This window comes from Stomoxys calcitrans, chromosome 3, assembly GCF_963082655.1.
Source record: "Stomoxys calcitrans chromosome 3, idStoCalc2.1, whole genome shotgun sequence".
Classification (NCBI taxonomy): Eukaryota; Metazoa; Arthropoda; class Insecta; order Diptera; family Muscidae; genus Stomoxys; species Stomoxys calcitrans.
In genome coordinates this window covers 34,497,536-34,512,392 of record NC_081554.1, presented here as the reverse complement: position 1 = coordinate 34,512,392, position 14,857 = coordinate 34,497,536, and positions in this window count along the sequence as shown.

Below are 14,857 nucleotides of genomic sequence, written 5' to 3'. Positions count from 1 at the left end.
CCACACCTTGAAGGGTTTTAGGTCAATACTTCAGTGAGTAAAAGAGAGGAGTGACGAAGTAAGTGTACGTGTCATCTCATGGTGGAGGACTCAATATTGCATATATTTAGGTATAAACCATGGCATTTAATGCTCATTGAATTTTGCCTAACAAATAATAAAAATCTGTGTCATTCGAAAATATGCCAATCTGTGTGTTATATGAAACAGTCACTTGTTGATTTATTGTTAAAGCAAATGTTTGTATGCAAAACAAACTCCCAAGCCCAGATATGTCTATATCTGATTAAAGGAAATGAGACAGCAAACAAACACATAATGCTAAAATAATTATTTCGTTTATGGATATTAAGGAAAGTGATCATTTAGTGAAACCATGATTACTAACAAAATTTCTAAGTATCACTGCAATCATCACCAACCAATATGCGGCTCATTACCATCACAGCCATCACCCAGGGTCACTGTAGACGTATTTTTTTTCTCGTTTCTGCGCACACGAGTCATATGTCATTATAAATCATCAGACCACAGAAATCACGGAACATACGCAGAACACACACATCTATCCTTATAAAGGGCATACATACACAAACTCACACTTATTAGGTTTTATGGTGCAAAACTAACGATTACATGTTCGCATGCTCTTGCACTTGGAAAAATAATTTTAAATAATAGTTCTCTGCCATTGGTGGCGAGTATTAGGAAAGCAAGTACTGGGAAATGGGGCTCGATGATTACTGCGGCCTTATTAAAACGTCACATCCATAATTTCAACCAAATTGGGTTCGAATAAATAAAAATTTGCAGAAATTATTTTCTACTAATGTCGGTCAGTTGGAATTGTAAATGGATATATAAGCCAGGAAGATCGGCCTTTATGGCTTATATATCCATAGTACTCAAGAAGTAAAATTTGGGATCAAGTAAGATTGCAAATTATGTCCGCCAACATTCATTCCATTAAGGAACAGGGGCAAACTTCTCACATATCAATGAGTACTGTCCGATTTAAGTTTAAGCTCCTTTTTATAGACGAGTCCAAAAGGTTTGTCGAAACTTTTTATGGAGAAGTTTATACATGGCTGTCATAAAAAATAGTACCGGTGGGGATAACTACCGCTGATAGCTTTTTTTTTCCAACCCCCGTAGGATCGGGGGTATATTCATTTAGTCATTCCATTTGCAACACATCGAAATATCAATTTCCCACCCTACAAAGTATATATTGGGTTGCCCAAAAAGTAATTGCGGACTTTTCATATAGTCGGCGTTGACAAATTTTTTCATAGCTTGTGACTCTGTAATTGCAATCTTTCTTCTGTCAGTTATCAGCTGTTACTTTTAGCTTGCTTTAGAAAAAAAGTGTAAAAAAAAGTTTATTTGATTAAAGTTCATTCTAAGTTTTATTAAAAATGCATTCACTTTCTTTAACTTTTGGGCAACCCAATATATTTCGGATCGTCGCAATATTCTAAGACGATTTAACGATGTCCGTGTATCTGTCCGTCCGTCTGTTGATAACTCTAGAGCCTTTAAAAATCGAGATATTGAGCTGAAATTTGGCACAGATACGTCTTTTTGATGCACGCTGGTTAAGTTCTTGAACGGGCCGAATTGGGCCATATTTGGATATAGCTGCTATATAGACCGATTTTCCGACAAAGGGTCTAATGCCCATGAAAACTTCATTTTTAATCCGATTTTGCTGAAAGACAACACTGAGTAGCAGTAGGCCTCTCGATATCTGACCCAATTATGGTTCAGATCGGACTATATTTAGATATAGCTGCCATATAGACCGATCCGCCGATAAGGGGTCTGAAGGCCATAAAGCTTTATTTTTTATCCGATTTCGCTGAAATTTGGAATAGTGCGCAGTTTTAAGCTTCTCAACATCCAACCCAAATATTATACAGATTGGACTATATTTATATAAAGCTGTCATATAGACCGATCTCCCGGTAAAGGGTCTGAAGGCCATAAAAGTTTAATTTTTTATCCGATTTCGCTAAAAAAAGGAATGGTGCGCAGTTTTAAGCCTCTCAAGATCTGACCCAAATATGGTACAGATCGGACAATATTTAGATATAGCTGCCATATAGACCGATCTGCCGATAAAGGGTCTGAAAACCATAAAAGCTTTTCTTTTTAACCGATTTCGCTTAAATTTAAAACAATGGGTTTTTTTAAGCCTCCCGACATCTGACCCAAATATGGTTCAGATCGGACTATATTAAGATATAGCTGCCATATAGACCGATCCCCCGATAAGGTGTCTGAAGGCCATAAAAGCTTTATTTTTTATCCGATTTCGCTGAAATTTGGAATAGTGCGCAGTTTTGAACCCCTCAACGTACGACTCAAATATGATACAGGACGGCCTATGTTTAGATATAGCTGCCATATAGACCGATCTGCCGATGAAGGGTCTGTAGCCCATAAAAACTTTATTTTTTATTCAATTTCGCTGAAATTCTAAAAAATGGGTTACCTTAAGGCTCTCAACATAGGACCTAAATATAGTTCAGATCGGACTATATTTAGGTGTAGCTGCCATATTAATTGATCACCCGATAAAGGGCCTAAAGCCCATAAAAGCTCTATTTATTACCCGATTTAGTTGAAATTGAAACAGTGGGTAGTTTTAGATCTCCCGATGTTCGTCTCAGATATGGTTTGTATCGGACAATATTTAGATATAGCTTCCATACCATAAAAGCTTTATTTTTTATCCGATTTCGCTGAAATTTGAAAGAGTGAGTAGTTTTAGGCCACATGCCATCCGACCCAAATATGTTAAAGATCAGACTGTATTTAAATATAGCTGTCATATAGACCGATGTGCCGATTAAGGGTCTGAAGCTCATAAAAGCTATATTTATTATCAGATTTTGTTGAAATTTGAAACAAAAAATTGTGAGAAAACAGTGACTTATTCATATTATACCACTCAATATCCTTATCGAATTTGAGTGCATAAGTTATCCAATTTTCACCAGATTGTAGCGAAAAGGGGTTAACATATATACCCGAGTTGGTGGGTATCCAAAGTTCGGACTGCGTACAGCGCCATATATTTCCCAAATAACTTGAGATCAAGTTATTTTGGAAATATATCTAAAATATACAATATATCTAAAATATACAATATAATACCCTAATACAGCCCTATAAGTGAAAATTGGGACATATGTCTTATTCTGAATCGGAGTTTGTGGCCTTCGGTGGAGTTTTTTAGATGGGTTATAAAACAAACGTATCAAATTTCGAGCAAATGTTTGTTATGATATCCAACAATTGTGCCAAGTATGGTTCAAAGTGGTCCATATAAACCGATCTGAAGTTTTGACTTCTTGAGCTTTTAGAGGGCGCAATCCCTATCCGATTTGGCTGAAATTTTGCATAACGTATTTTATTATGATATAGCTGTCATATTAACCGATCTGGGATCTTGACTTCTGGAGCCTGTAGAGGTCGCAATTTTACTCCGATTTGGCTGAAATTTTGTACAACGACTTCTCTCATTACGGTCTATAGCCTGATACAGCTCCCATATAAACCGATCACCCAATTTTACTTCTTGAGCCTCAAAAGGGCGCAATTTTTATTCGAATTGGCTGAAATTTTACACAACGACTTCTACATTCAGTTTAATTATGGTCCGGACCATAAGTTTATATTCCTCCAATATCTTAGAAATTTGTATCATATGTTTGCCTAAAAAAGAGATACCGGGAAAAGAACTAGACAGATGCGATCCATGGTGGTGGGTATATAAGATTCGGCTCGTCCTTACTTAGCACGCTTTTACTTGGTTTGCAATACAACATCAAATCGAACGAATATATATGTGGAAGCTACATCTAAATCTGAACCAATTTTATCCAATTTCAGTAGGCTTCGTCTCTAGGCCGAAAAACATGCCTATACCAAAATTGAAGACGATCGAATGAAAACTCCGACCTGTTGTTTGTACACAATTACTTTTTGGGCAACCCAATATATCGCTTCGTTTATAAAATATCGTTTACTTTATTGCACTTTAGATATCGTGCTTAGATTCTCATGACTATCAACAATAGCTACTCTTTATAGGATTTGCCCATTTTGTTGAGATTTATTTTTAGAATGTACCACTTATGAGTCTGCATATATTCCTACCACCCACATACTCTCTCGTTTCACACGCACAAACAAGTCTCATTGAGTTCTACTCGTCATCATCGTCATCACCACCGTAGCATGGCGAGAAACCACAGAGAACCACAAGTCATCAAATCATACTTTCCCTTTGTTGGCTGATGCCAAACAAATGTTTGGCTTTAAGGACCTTTAATCACCCGGCATAGTGCCTGCCATTTGGAGATGCGTGATGGCATCGCATGTGTGGGTCAAAACCTTGAATTGTGCAAATATGTTAAAGGCATTACAAATCGAAATAAATATTAACACGTGTTTATGGTGTGAATCTCATTCACGGTGTGCGCAAATAACTCTTGGTGAAAGCATGTCGACCCTTGTAGGATGACATATAAATGTTTTTTTATTTGTGATTCAAGGACCTTGAACTGCGATTTCACTAAAAATTAAAAAGCATATATTTGTTGTAAGGTAGTCAAAGAGTGGTCAAGAAAGGTTGCATGGGAGGCAAGGAATTAATAATAAAAGTTTTCCGTCTCAATAAGGAATATGTTATCTTCATTTATTAAGGAAAATGTTAATATCAGCTATGAGGTCTGTTCAGAAAAGCTGAATTTTAATATTTCTTTCCTACACTACTATGGTGCAGGGCATTAAAAGGTAATATTGGATTGCCCAAAAAGTAATTGCGGATTTTTTAAAAGAAAGTAAATGCATTTTTAATAAAACTTAGAATGAACTTTATTTAAATATTCTTTTTTTACACTTTTTTTCTAAAACAAGCTAAAAGTAACAGCTGATAACTGACAGAAGAAAGAATGCAATTACAGAGTCACAGGCTGTGAAAAAATTTGTCAACGCCGACTATATGAAAAGTTCGCAATTACTTTTTGGGCAACCCAATACATTTGCTTGCACCACTTAGAAGAGAGAGAGATAGAACCACGGAAAAGTATATGGACCCCCTTAGAATCACTTTCTGATTCGATAAAGCTATGTTTGTCTGTCTAACCATGTTCTTATGTGTACAAAGTATAGGTCGCAATTTTCATCCAAACATTATCAAATTCAATCTTCATCAATCTCCCAAAAGGGAGTCATACTAGGCATGGTCAACAGCCATGAGAATAAATATCACTAGAATGAATGGCTTTTTTACCCTACACCACTACTGTGGTACAGGGCATTATAACTTAGTGAATTAGTTTGTAACACCCAAAAGGAAGAGAGATAGACCCATTGATAAGTATACCGATCGACTCAGAATCACTTTCTTATTCGATTTAGCCATGTCCGTCTGTCTGTCCGTCTGTCCATATTAATTTGTATACAAACTACAGGTCGCTATTTTCATCCGATCGTCTTCAAATTTAGTGTGGGCATATCTTTCGGTATGGGCGTGTTTTTCAGCTTAGAAACGAAGCCAATAGAAATTGGAAAAAGATCGGTTCAGATTTGGATATAGCTCTCATATATATGTTCGTCCGATTTGGAGTAATACAGCAATAAAATGGTCATTTGTCAACCGATTTTCTCGAAATTTGGTATGGGCGTGTTTTTCAGCCTAGAGACAAAGCCTATAGAAATTGGATAAAAATCGGTTCAGATTTGGATGTAGCTCCCATATATATGTTCGTCCGATTTGGAGTAATACAGCAATAAAATAGTAATTTGTTACCCGATTCTCTCGAAATTTTGCAGGAAGGATTTTCTACTCTTTTCAACTCTCGACATTACTGGTTAATTTCATGGAAATCTGTTCAGTATTAGTTATAGCTCCCATATATATGTTCGTCAGATTTTGGGTAATTTGCAATAATGTTGTCATTTATCAACCGTAGTTATTACAGTTTGAACATATTTTTGTTCGCCGAGGTGCATCAAAAATAGTTCAGAATGGGATATAGCCCGTCATTGTAGGGTAGGTGTAGGGTATTATACAGTAGGCACAGCACGACTTTTGCCCTTCCTTACTGGTTATTGATTACAGATAACAAATCGCCAGACATACAGGCGGAATGGACATAGACAACACAAATTCAAACTAATTCTACAATTTTGTTTTTTTGGCTTAGAGATGAAACCTCTCGAAATAGGAAGAAATCAGTTCAGATTTTGATAGGGTTCCCATATACATATATAAGATACTATCTGACCCGGGCCCGCTCCACTGCGCCTTCTTTTACTGTATATCGAACAAAAGTTCTTTGGAATATTTATTTTCGACAAATAAAGAGATTTTTGTGAAATACCATGCTACGAAAATAGTATATCGCTTGACTAACAGTTTAACACTATAAGTGCCTTTATCTGAATCTCATACGATTTTTATTGGTCTACGAATTTAAGTTTGGATGTAAAGTGTACTCCATTCTTAAAATACTTTATTTCAGCCCGATATTCTCACGATATCTGATTTAGGAGTGTTTACGGGGATGAAGTGGTCCCCCAGACACTTGGCCCTGAAAAAATCAGCAACGTGCTCTTCTTTCAAATACCATTTATTAAAACCCCATATTACCATTGGTTTAGGGGAGTTTACACGATGAGGCGTCGCCGAAACCCATGGCACCAAAATTGGTTATCAAATTCGTTTTCTAATCTCAAATACCTTTCATTTGAGCCACATATTGTCATGGTCGAAAAATTTTTACCCTTTAGGGGGTGTTTTGGGGAAGGGGTGATGCCCTAAATACATGGTCCTACATTTGGATATCAAATTCGTATTCTACTCCCAAATCACTTAATTAAGCCCCATATTGCGATGGTCAGTAAAAAATTGCTGTTTGTGGGGTATTTTGGGAAAGGGGTAGGCTTCTAGAAAATTGGTCCCGAAAGTGGGTATCAAATCTTGCTCTACCGCTCAATACCTTTCATTTAAGCTCCACATTGACATGGTCGGTAAATATGCGCGATTTAGGGGTGTTTCGGGGTTTGGGGTGGTCCCCCAAACACTAAGCCCGGATAATATATCAGAAACGTGCTCTAATCCCATATATCTATATATCATTTATTTGAACCCCATATTGCCATTGGCCTCAAAATTGGATATCAAATTCTTTTTCTAATCTCATTGAAACTCCTTATTGCAAAAGTCAGAAAATATGTCCGGTTTGGGGTATGGGCTCCTAAAACTATAAATATTTAGTTCCACTCTATTTAAGACCCAAATTGTCTTGGTAAGCACATACGTCTTATTTGGGGTTGTTATGGTGGTGGGCCGTCCCCTAGGCAGTTGGTCCAGAATGTTGATGTCAGATTCATGGTCTACTCCCAAATACTCTTCATTTGAGCTCCATATTTCCATAGTCGGCAAACATGGCTGGCCTGGGGGGTGTTTTGGAGGATGGGGGAACACTCAGTGAGTTGGCCCTGGAAATATATATGGGATTCGTGTTCTTTGAGCCTCATATTGCAATAGTCAGCATATACTTCCTATTTGGGTGGTGTTGTGGGGTTGGGGTGGCCCCAAATACACTTTTCCCGAATATTGATTTCAAATTCGTGCTTTACTCCCAAAGACCTTTCATTTGAGCCCCATTTTGCAATTGTTGTAAATTTGTCCTACACTTAGTCCCACATTTGGATATCAGATTCGTTTTCTACCCTTAAATACCTTTAAGTTGAGCCCCATATTCCCATGATCAGTAAATAAGTCCTGTTTGAAGTTCGTTTTGCGAAAGGGGTGCACCTCCAGAAACGTGGACCCACATTTGGATATTAGATTCGTATTCAACTCGCAAATACCTCTCATTTGAGTCCCATATTGCCATGGTCGGTAAATATGTTTGATTTAGGGGTGTTTTGGGAGTTGGGGTGGTCCCCCAAACACTAACTGCGACAATTGGATATCAGATACGTTTTCTACTCTTAAAAACCTTTCATTTGAGTCCCATATTGTCGTGATTGGTCTAAATATATGTTTGGTAGGTTTTAGGGTGGGGCGGCCCCCCTAGGTACCCAATCCAAAATTTGGATAGCAAATTTTTATTATACCCTCCACCTTAGGATGGGGGGTATACTAATTTCGTCATTCTGTTTGTAACTACTCGAAATATTCGTCTGAGACCCCATAAAGTATATATATTCTTGATCGTCGCGACATTTTATGTCGATCAAGCCATGTCCGTCCGTCCGTCTGTTTGTCGAAAGCACACTTACTTTCGAAAGAGTAAAGCTAGTCGCTTGAAATTTTGCACAAATACTACTTATTAGTGTAGGTCGGTTGGTATTGTAAATGGGCCATATCGGTCCATGTTTTGATATAGCTGCCATATAAACCGATTTTGGGTCTTGACTTCTTGAGTCACTAGAGTGCGCAATTCTTATCCGATTGTAATGAAATTTTGCACGACGCGTTTTGCTATGATATCCAACAACTGTGCCAAGTATAGTTCAAATCGGTCTTTAACCTGATATAGCTGTCACATAAACCGATCTGGGGTCTTGACTTCTTGAGCCTCTAGAGTGCGCAATTCTTATCCAATTGGAATGAAATTGTGCACGAAGTATTTTGTTATGATATCCAACAACTGTGCCAAGTATGGTTCAAATCGGTTTATAACCTGATATAGCTGCCATATAAATCGATCTTGGGTCTTGACTTCTTGAGCCTCTAGAGTGCGCAATTCTTATCCGATTGGGATGAAATTTTGTATGACGTATTTTATTATGACATCCAACAACTGTGCCCAGTATGTTTCAAATCGGTTTATAACCTGATATAGCTGCCATATAAATCGATCTTAAGTCTTGACTTCTTGATCCACTAGAGTGCGCAATTCTTATCCGATTGTAATGAAATTTTGCACGACGTGTTTTGTTATGATATCCAACAACTGTGCCAAGTATGGTTCAAATCGGTCTTTAACCTGATATAGCTGCCATATAAATCGATCTTGGGTCTTGACTTCTTGAGCCTCTAGAGTGCGCAATTCTTATCCAATTGGAATGAAATTGTGCACGACGTGTTTTGTTATGATATCCAACAACTGTGCCAAGTTTGTTTCAAATCGGATGATAACCTGATATAGCTGCCATATAAACCGATCATGAGTCTTAACTTCTTGAGCCTCTAGAGTGCGCAATTCTTATCCGATTGGAATGAAATTTTGCACAACGTGTTTTGTTATGATATCCAACAACTGTGCCAAGTATGGTTCAAATCGGTTAATAACCTGATATAGCTGTCATATAAACAGATATGGGGACTTGATTCTTGAGCTTCTAGATGGCGCAATTCCTATCCGATTTGGCTGAAATTTTGCAAGACGTATTTTATTCTTACTTTCAACAACTGGTTTAAATAAGGTTCAAATCGGTTAATAACCTGATATAGCTGCCATACAAACTAATCTGGGATCTTGACTTCTTGAGCCTGTAGAGGTCGCAATTATTATCCGATTTGCCTGAAATTTTGTACGTTTTGACCATTAACATACTTGTTTTGCCTAAGAAGAGATGCCGGAAAAAGAACTCGACAAATGACATCCATGGTGGAGGGTATCCAAAGTTCGGCCTGGCCGAACTTAACGCCTTTTTACTTGTTTTTAAGTTACTTTAAGAGAGCATACAAAATTTCGTTTAAATCCCACCAAACACCATTCATCACCGAGATCTGGCGTTTCTGAAAATTAGGGTAGGGGGGAGGGTCCGCCCCCTCTTCAGATATCAAAAAATTTAGTACCTTTTTTTCACCACAGGATCATTATGCACCATCTGTGAAAATCTGTTCAGCCGTTTTTGAGTCTATAAGGAAGACACAAACAAACATACAATCAACACTTCTATAGGATGGTAATATTTGTCTTGCTATTTAATAGTTCATTCGCCAGTGCGAATAAGGACCTTATGGCATTTGCGGCGTTTCTCTTAGGGTGAGGTTTTAATTGAGGTTCTTCCTCTCTCATTTACTACGAAACATGTTTTTCACTTGGTATTACCAAGGAAAACCTAACCCATTTGTCTAATATCCCCAAATAGAATTTGGAAAGTGTGCCTATATCATCTCCATGTCGACCTTATAAAACACTGCATAATATAATACTCTGCAGCAGCGTATTGTTGTTTTAATATGGGGACCAATGTAACATTGCATTGTACAAGAATCTATTTTGGTTATGCTAACAGACACTTAATTATCCTTTCCTCAATTCAATGTCCTTGTAATCCTAGTTTATCTTTAGTTCACGAATTTATGCCATCATTTTTCGTTCCAAACACACAAAAAAGTAAAACTTCAATTGTAGTGCGATGATGGTAAAGATGCAACCTCCACTTCCAGTTACATACCAAAAACCTATTCACATTTGGTACGTCTATGTTGTCTACTGGTATGTTGTTTCCCAACAATTTCCATTTATATGCCATTCATTCACATTTAGAATTGATGGCTTCATTTCTTTCCGTGTTTACTTACGAGTCTGTGGGTATTGCAAACAATTCACAGCAGTCATCCTGTCATCCAACCAGCCATTGCAAACCATAAAGGCGACTTCCAACCACTTAGAGCAACTAACCATTTATCCATCCATATGTTTGGTTTTGTTTCCCTCTTCATTTTTGGCCATTTCTTCTAGCCGTTGGTTTGTTTGGCGTTATTTTGCTCACATCACATTGGATGCCTCAAAATGTCTATGCTGGGTGTGAATATCATTTTTGACTGCCTGGCGGGATATCACAGTGACTGCATGTCGATGTTTGTTGCGGACGCATTCTTAGTGGCAGTTGTGGGAATTTATGTAGCAACATGGAGAATACAGGGTGGCTGATGAAAGCCGCTACCAAAAAAAAATGTAATAACTTTTTTTCTATTTAATAATAATAATTTAATAATTAATTTAATTAATTAATTAATTAATTTAATTAATAATAATTTAATAATTAATTTAATAATTTAATTTAACATGAATAAAAGAAAAATGTATTCCATACACCGAAAAAAAAATGTAGCAATATTCATCATTGTAGCAATATTCATCAGCCACCCTGTATAACCCCACAATAGACTTGTGATCGTATTATGATTAACTTGGACAAAAAAAAAAAAAGAAAATGCATTAGAATCGTTATACCTCTTCTTTTATTGGGTGTCATAAAAAAGGAGTACTACATTGAAGTATTCGATATGGTAGTGGTAAAGGCTATGCAAAGAAACGACCGCCAACAAGTTTAAAGTTAAACAAATTTTGATACCAGTTCGTAAGTGTCGTTATGCTTTGCCAAACAAAAAAGGTGTATTTTAATGTGTCGTCTTCCACGCAAACCCCAATGTATGTCACATTTCGCTCATTCTCTTTGAGCCTTCGGCGTAAAGAAAATCTAAATCCACCTTCTGCATAAACACTTAATCGAGTTTTAGTCAACTTGGAGTGTATTTTTCGTATTTAACAATAAATGTGGCCATAATTTTGAAACAGCAATAAAATGCAAGGTGTTTGCCTGCCGTTTCATATGCTTGCAACTAATGCCTTGTATTGGAATGAAATGTAATTTATAAAAGGAAATTTATTATAGCACATTGTGAGGCTGGGCATAAATTAGGAGGAGACAGAGCACAAGTCATCATAATAGATAAATGGGTATGAGGATTTATTTCGGGTATGGCATATAAACATACTCTTAAAATTCTTTACGATAATGTATGCAACAATTTAGTCAAAGCGGAAGTTAATTGATTATTAATTTATCACTACATTAAATTGTTTTTCTTTAGTGGAATAAATTAAGATTTCCGATAAGATGTTATAGAAATAGAGGGTGTATGTAAAATAATCATCAACAAGTTTACAGATTAACTTTTATACGGGTATATACGTTGATGCCTATTTATGCAACTACGTTAAGCTTGAGAACCTTTTTATACCCTACACCACTACTGTAGTACAGGGATAGATATGAGAGATAGTCCCATTGATAAGTATACCGATCGCCTCAGAATCGCTTTCTGATTTGATATAGCTATGTCCGTCTGTCTGTCCGTCCGCCTGTCCGTCCGTCTGTCTGTCCGTCCGTTTGTCCGTCCGTCTGTCTGTCCATGTTAATTTGTGTACAAAGTAAAGGTCGCAGTTTTCATCCGATCGTCTTAAAATTTGGTACAGTCCGTCCGTCTGTCCGTCCGTCCGTCTGTCCGTCCGTCGGTCTGTCCGTCTGTCCGTCCGTCCGTCTGTCCGTCCGTCTGTCCGTCCGTCTTTCTGTCCATGTTAATTTGTGTACAAAGTCGCAGTTTTCATCCGATTGTCGCAGTTTTCATCCGATCGTCTTAAAATTTGGTACAGCCATGTTTTTCGGCCTAGAGACAAAGCCTATCGAAATTGGAAAAAATCGGTTCATATCTGAATATAGCTCCCATATATATGTTCGTCCGATTTTCAGTAATAATGCAATAAAACGATCATTTCTTAACCGATTCTCTCGAAATTTGGCAGGAAGGATTTTTTACGACTCTCGACATTACTGGTGAATTCTATGGAAATCGGTTCAGATTCAGATATAGCTCTCATATACATATCGCCCGATTTTCACTCCTAAAACCACTGCAAGCCTATTTATTGACCTATCTTGCCAAAATATTGCACAACGCTTTCCTCGACGACTACCACAATATACGTAGAGTGTGGTCAAAATCGGTTCAGATTTAGATATAGCTCCCATATATATGTACGTCAGATTTTCAGCAATAATGCAATTAAATGGTCATTTGTTAACCGATTTTCTCGAAACTTGGCTAGAATAGATCACGTTGCTGATATATTTTCCGGGCTCAGTGTTTGGGGAACCACCCCAATCTCCAAAACACCCCTAAATCGGGCATATTTACCAACCATTACCTGACTGCCTTGTCTCTGCTTTGACTGCCTTGTCGTCTACTAACGTTTCAGATTGGACATGAATATTTTGAAAAAATTTTCTTGTCGGCGTCACTAACGCTATTGACCTGTTCCAGAAATGACAGAAAAGTTCCAGGAGTCATGTTCTTATCATCGTATTTTTTCATAACAAACTGACGCTTTTTGCAAAGTGCTCTGTTCTAAGGTCTGCAGATTCATAACAAAATACTCAGGATCTCTCGCCTAAGTCAAGTTGTTAGTCAGTCTATTTGTGACCAATCTATAGTAGTTCTTTTTTGATCAATCGTTCTATACCCATAAATGCTCGAACCAAGTCCTTTTTTAGCATAATGATCCTCTTCATTATACCCACCACCGTAGGATAGGGGGTATATTCATGTAGTCATTCCGTTTGCAACACATCGAAATATCAATTTCCGACCCTATAAAGTACATATATTTCGGATCGTCGCAAAATTCTAAGACGATTTAACGATGTCCGTGTGTCTGTCTGTCTAACCGTCTGTCCGTCCGTCTGTTGTAATCACTCTAGAGTCTTTAAAAATCGAGAAATTGAGCTGAAATTTGGCATATGTACGTCTTTTTGATGCACGCTGGTTAAGTTCTTGAACGGGACGAATCGGACAATATTTGGATATAGCTGCTATATAGACCGATTTTCCGATAAAGGGTCTAATACCCACAAAAACTTTATTTTATCCGATTTTACTGAAATTTTAAACAGTGAGTAGTGTAAGGCATCGGACTATATTAAGATATAGTTACCATATAGACCGATCTCCCGACAAAGCGTCTGAAGACCATAAAAGCTTTATTTATCACCCGATTCCGCTGAAATTTGAAACAGTGAGTTTTTCTGAGCCTCACGATATTCGACTTAAATAAGGGGACTGAAGCCCATAAAAACTTTATTTATTACCCAATTTCGCTGAAATTTGAAACGATGGGTTTTTCTGAGCCTCCCGAAATCTGACCTAAATATGGATTAGATCGGTCCATAGTTAGATATAGCTGCTATATAGACCTATCTCCCGATAAAGGGTCTGAAGACTATAAAAGTTTTATTTTTTTCCGATTTCTCTGAAATTTGATATAGAGCGCAGCTTTAAGCTTTCAAACATCTGATCCAAATATGGTACAGATCGGACTATATTTAGATATAGCTGTCATATAGACCGATCTGCCGATAAAGGGTCTGAAGCCCATAAAAGCTTTATTTTTAACCGATTTCGCTGAAATTTGAAACAGTGGGTAGGTTAAGATCTCCTAACATCCGACCTAAATATGGTTCATATCGGACTATATTTAGATATAACTGTCATATAGACCGATCTGCCGATAAGGGGACTGAAGCCCATAAAAGCTTTATTTATTACTCGATTTCGCTGAATTTTGGAACAGTGAGTTTTTCTGGGCCTCACGATATTCGACCTAAATATGGTTCATATCGGACTATATTTAGATATAACTGACATATAGACCGATCTGCCGATAAGGGGACTGAAGTCCATAAAAGCTTTATTTATTATTCGATTTCGCTGAATTTTGAAACAGTGAGTTTTTCTGGGCCTCACGATATTCGACCTAAATATGGTTCATATCGGACTATATTTAGATATAGCTGTCATATAGACCGATCTACCGATAAGGGGACTAAAGCCCATAAAAACTTTATTTATTACCCAATTTCGCTGAAATTTGAAACGATGAGTTTTTCTGAGCCTCACGATGTCCGACCTTAATATGGTTCAGATCGGTTTATAATTGGATACATCTGCCAAAAAGACAAATATTTTTTCTATAAAATTGAATAGTGACATATATATCAGACCATTCAATGTCCGTGCCGAATTTGGGTCCTT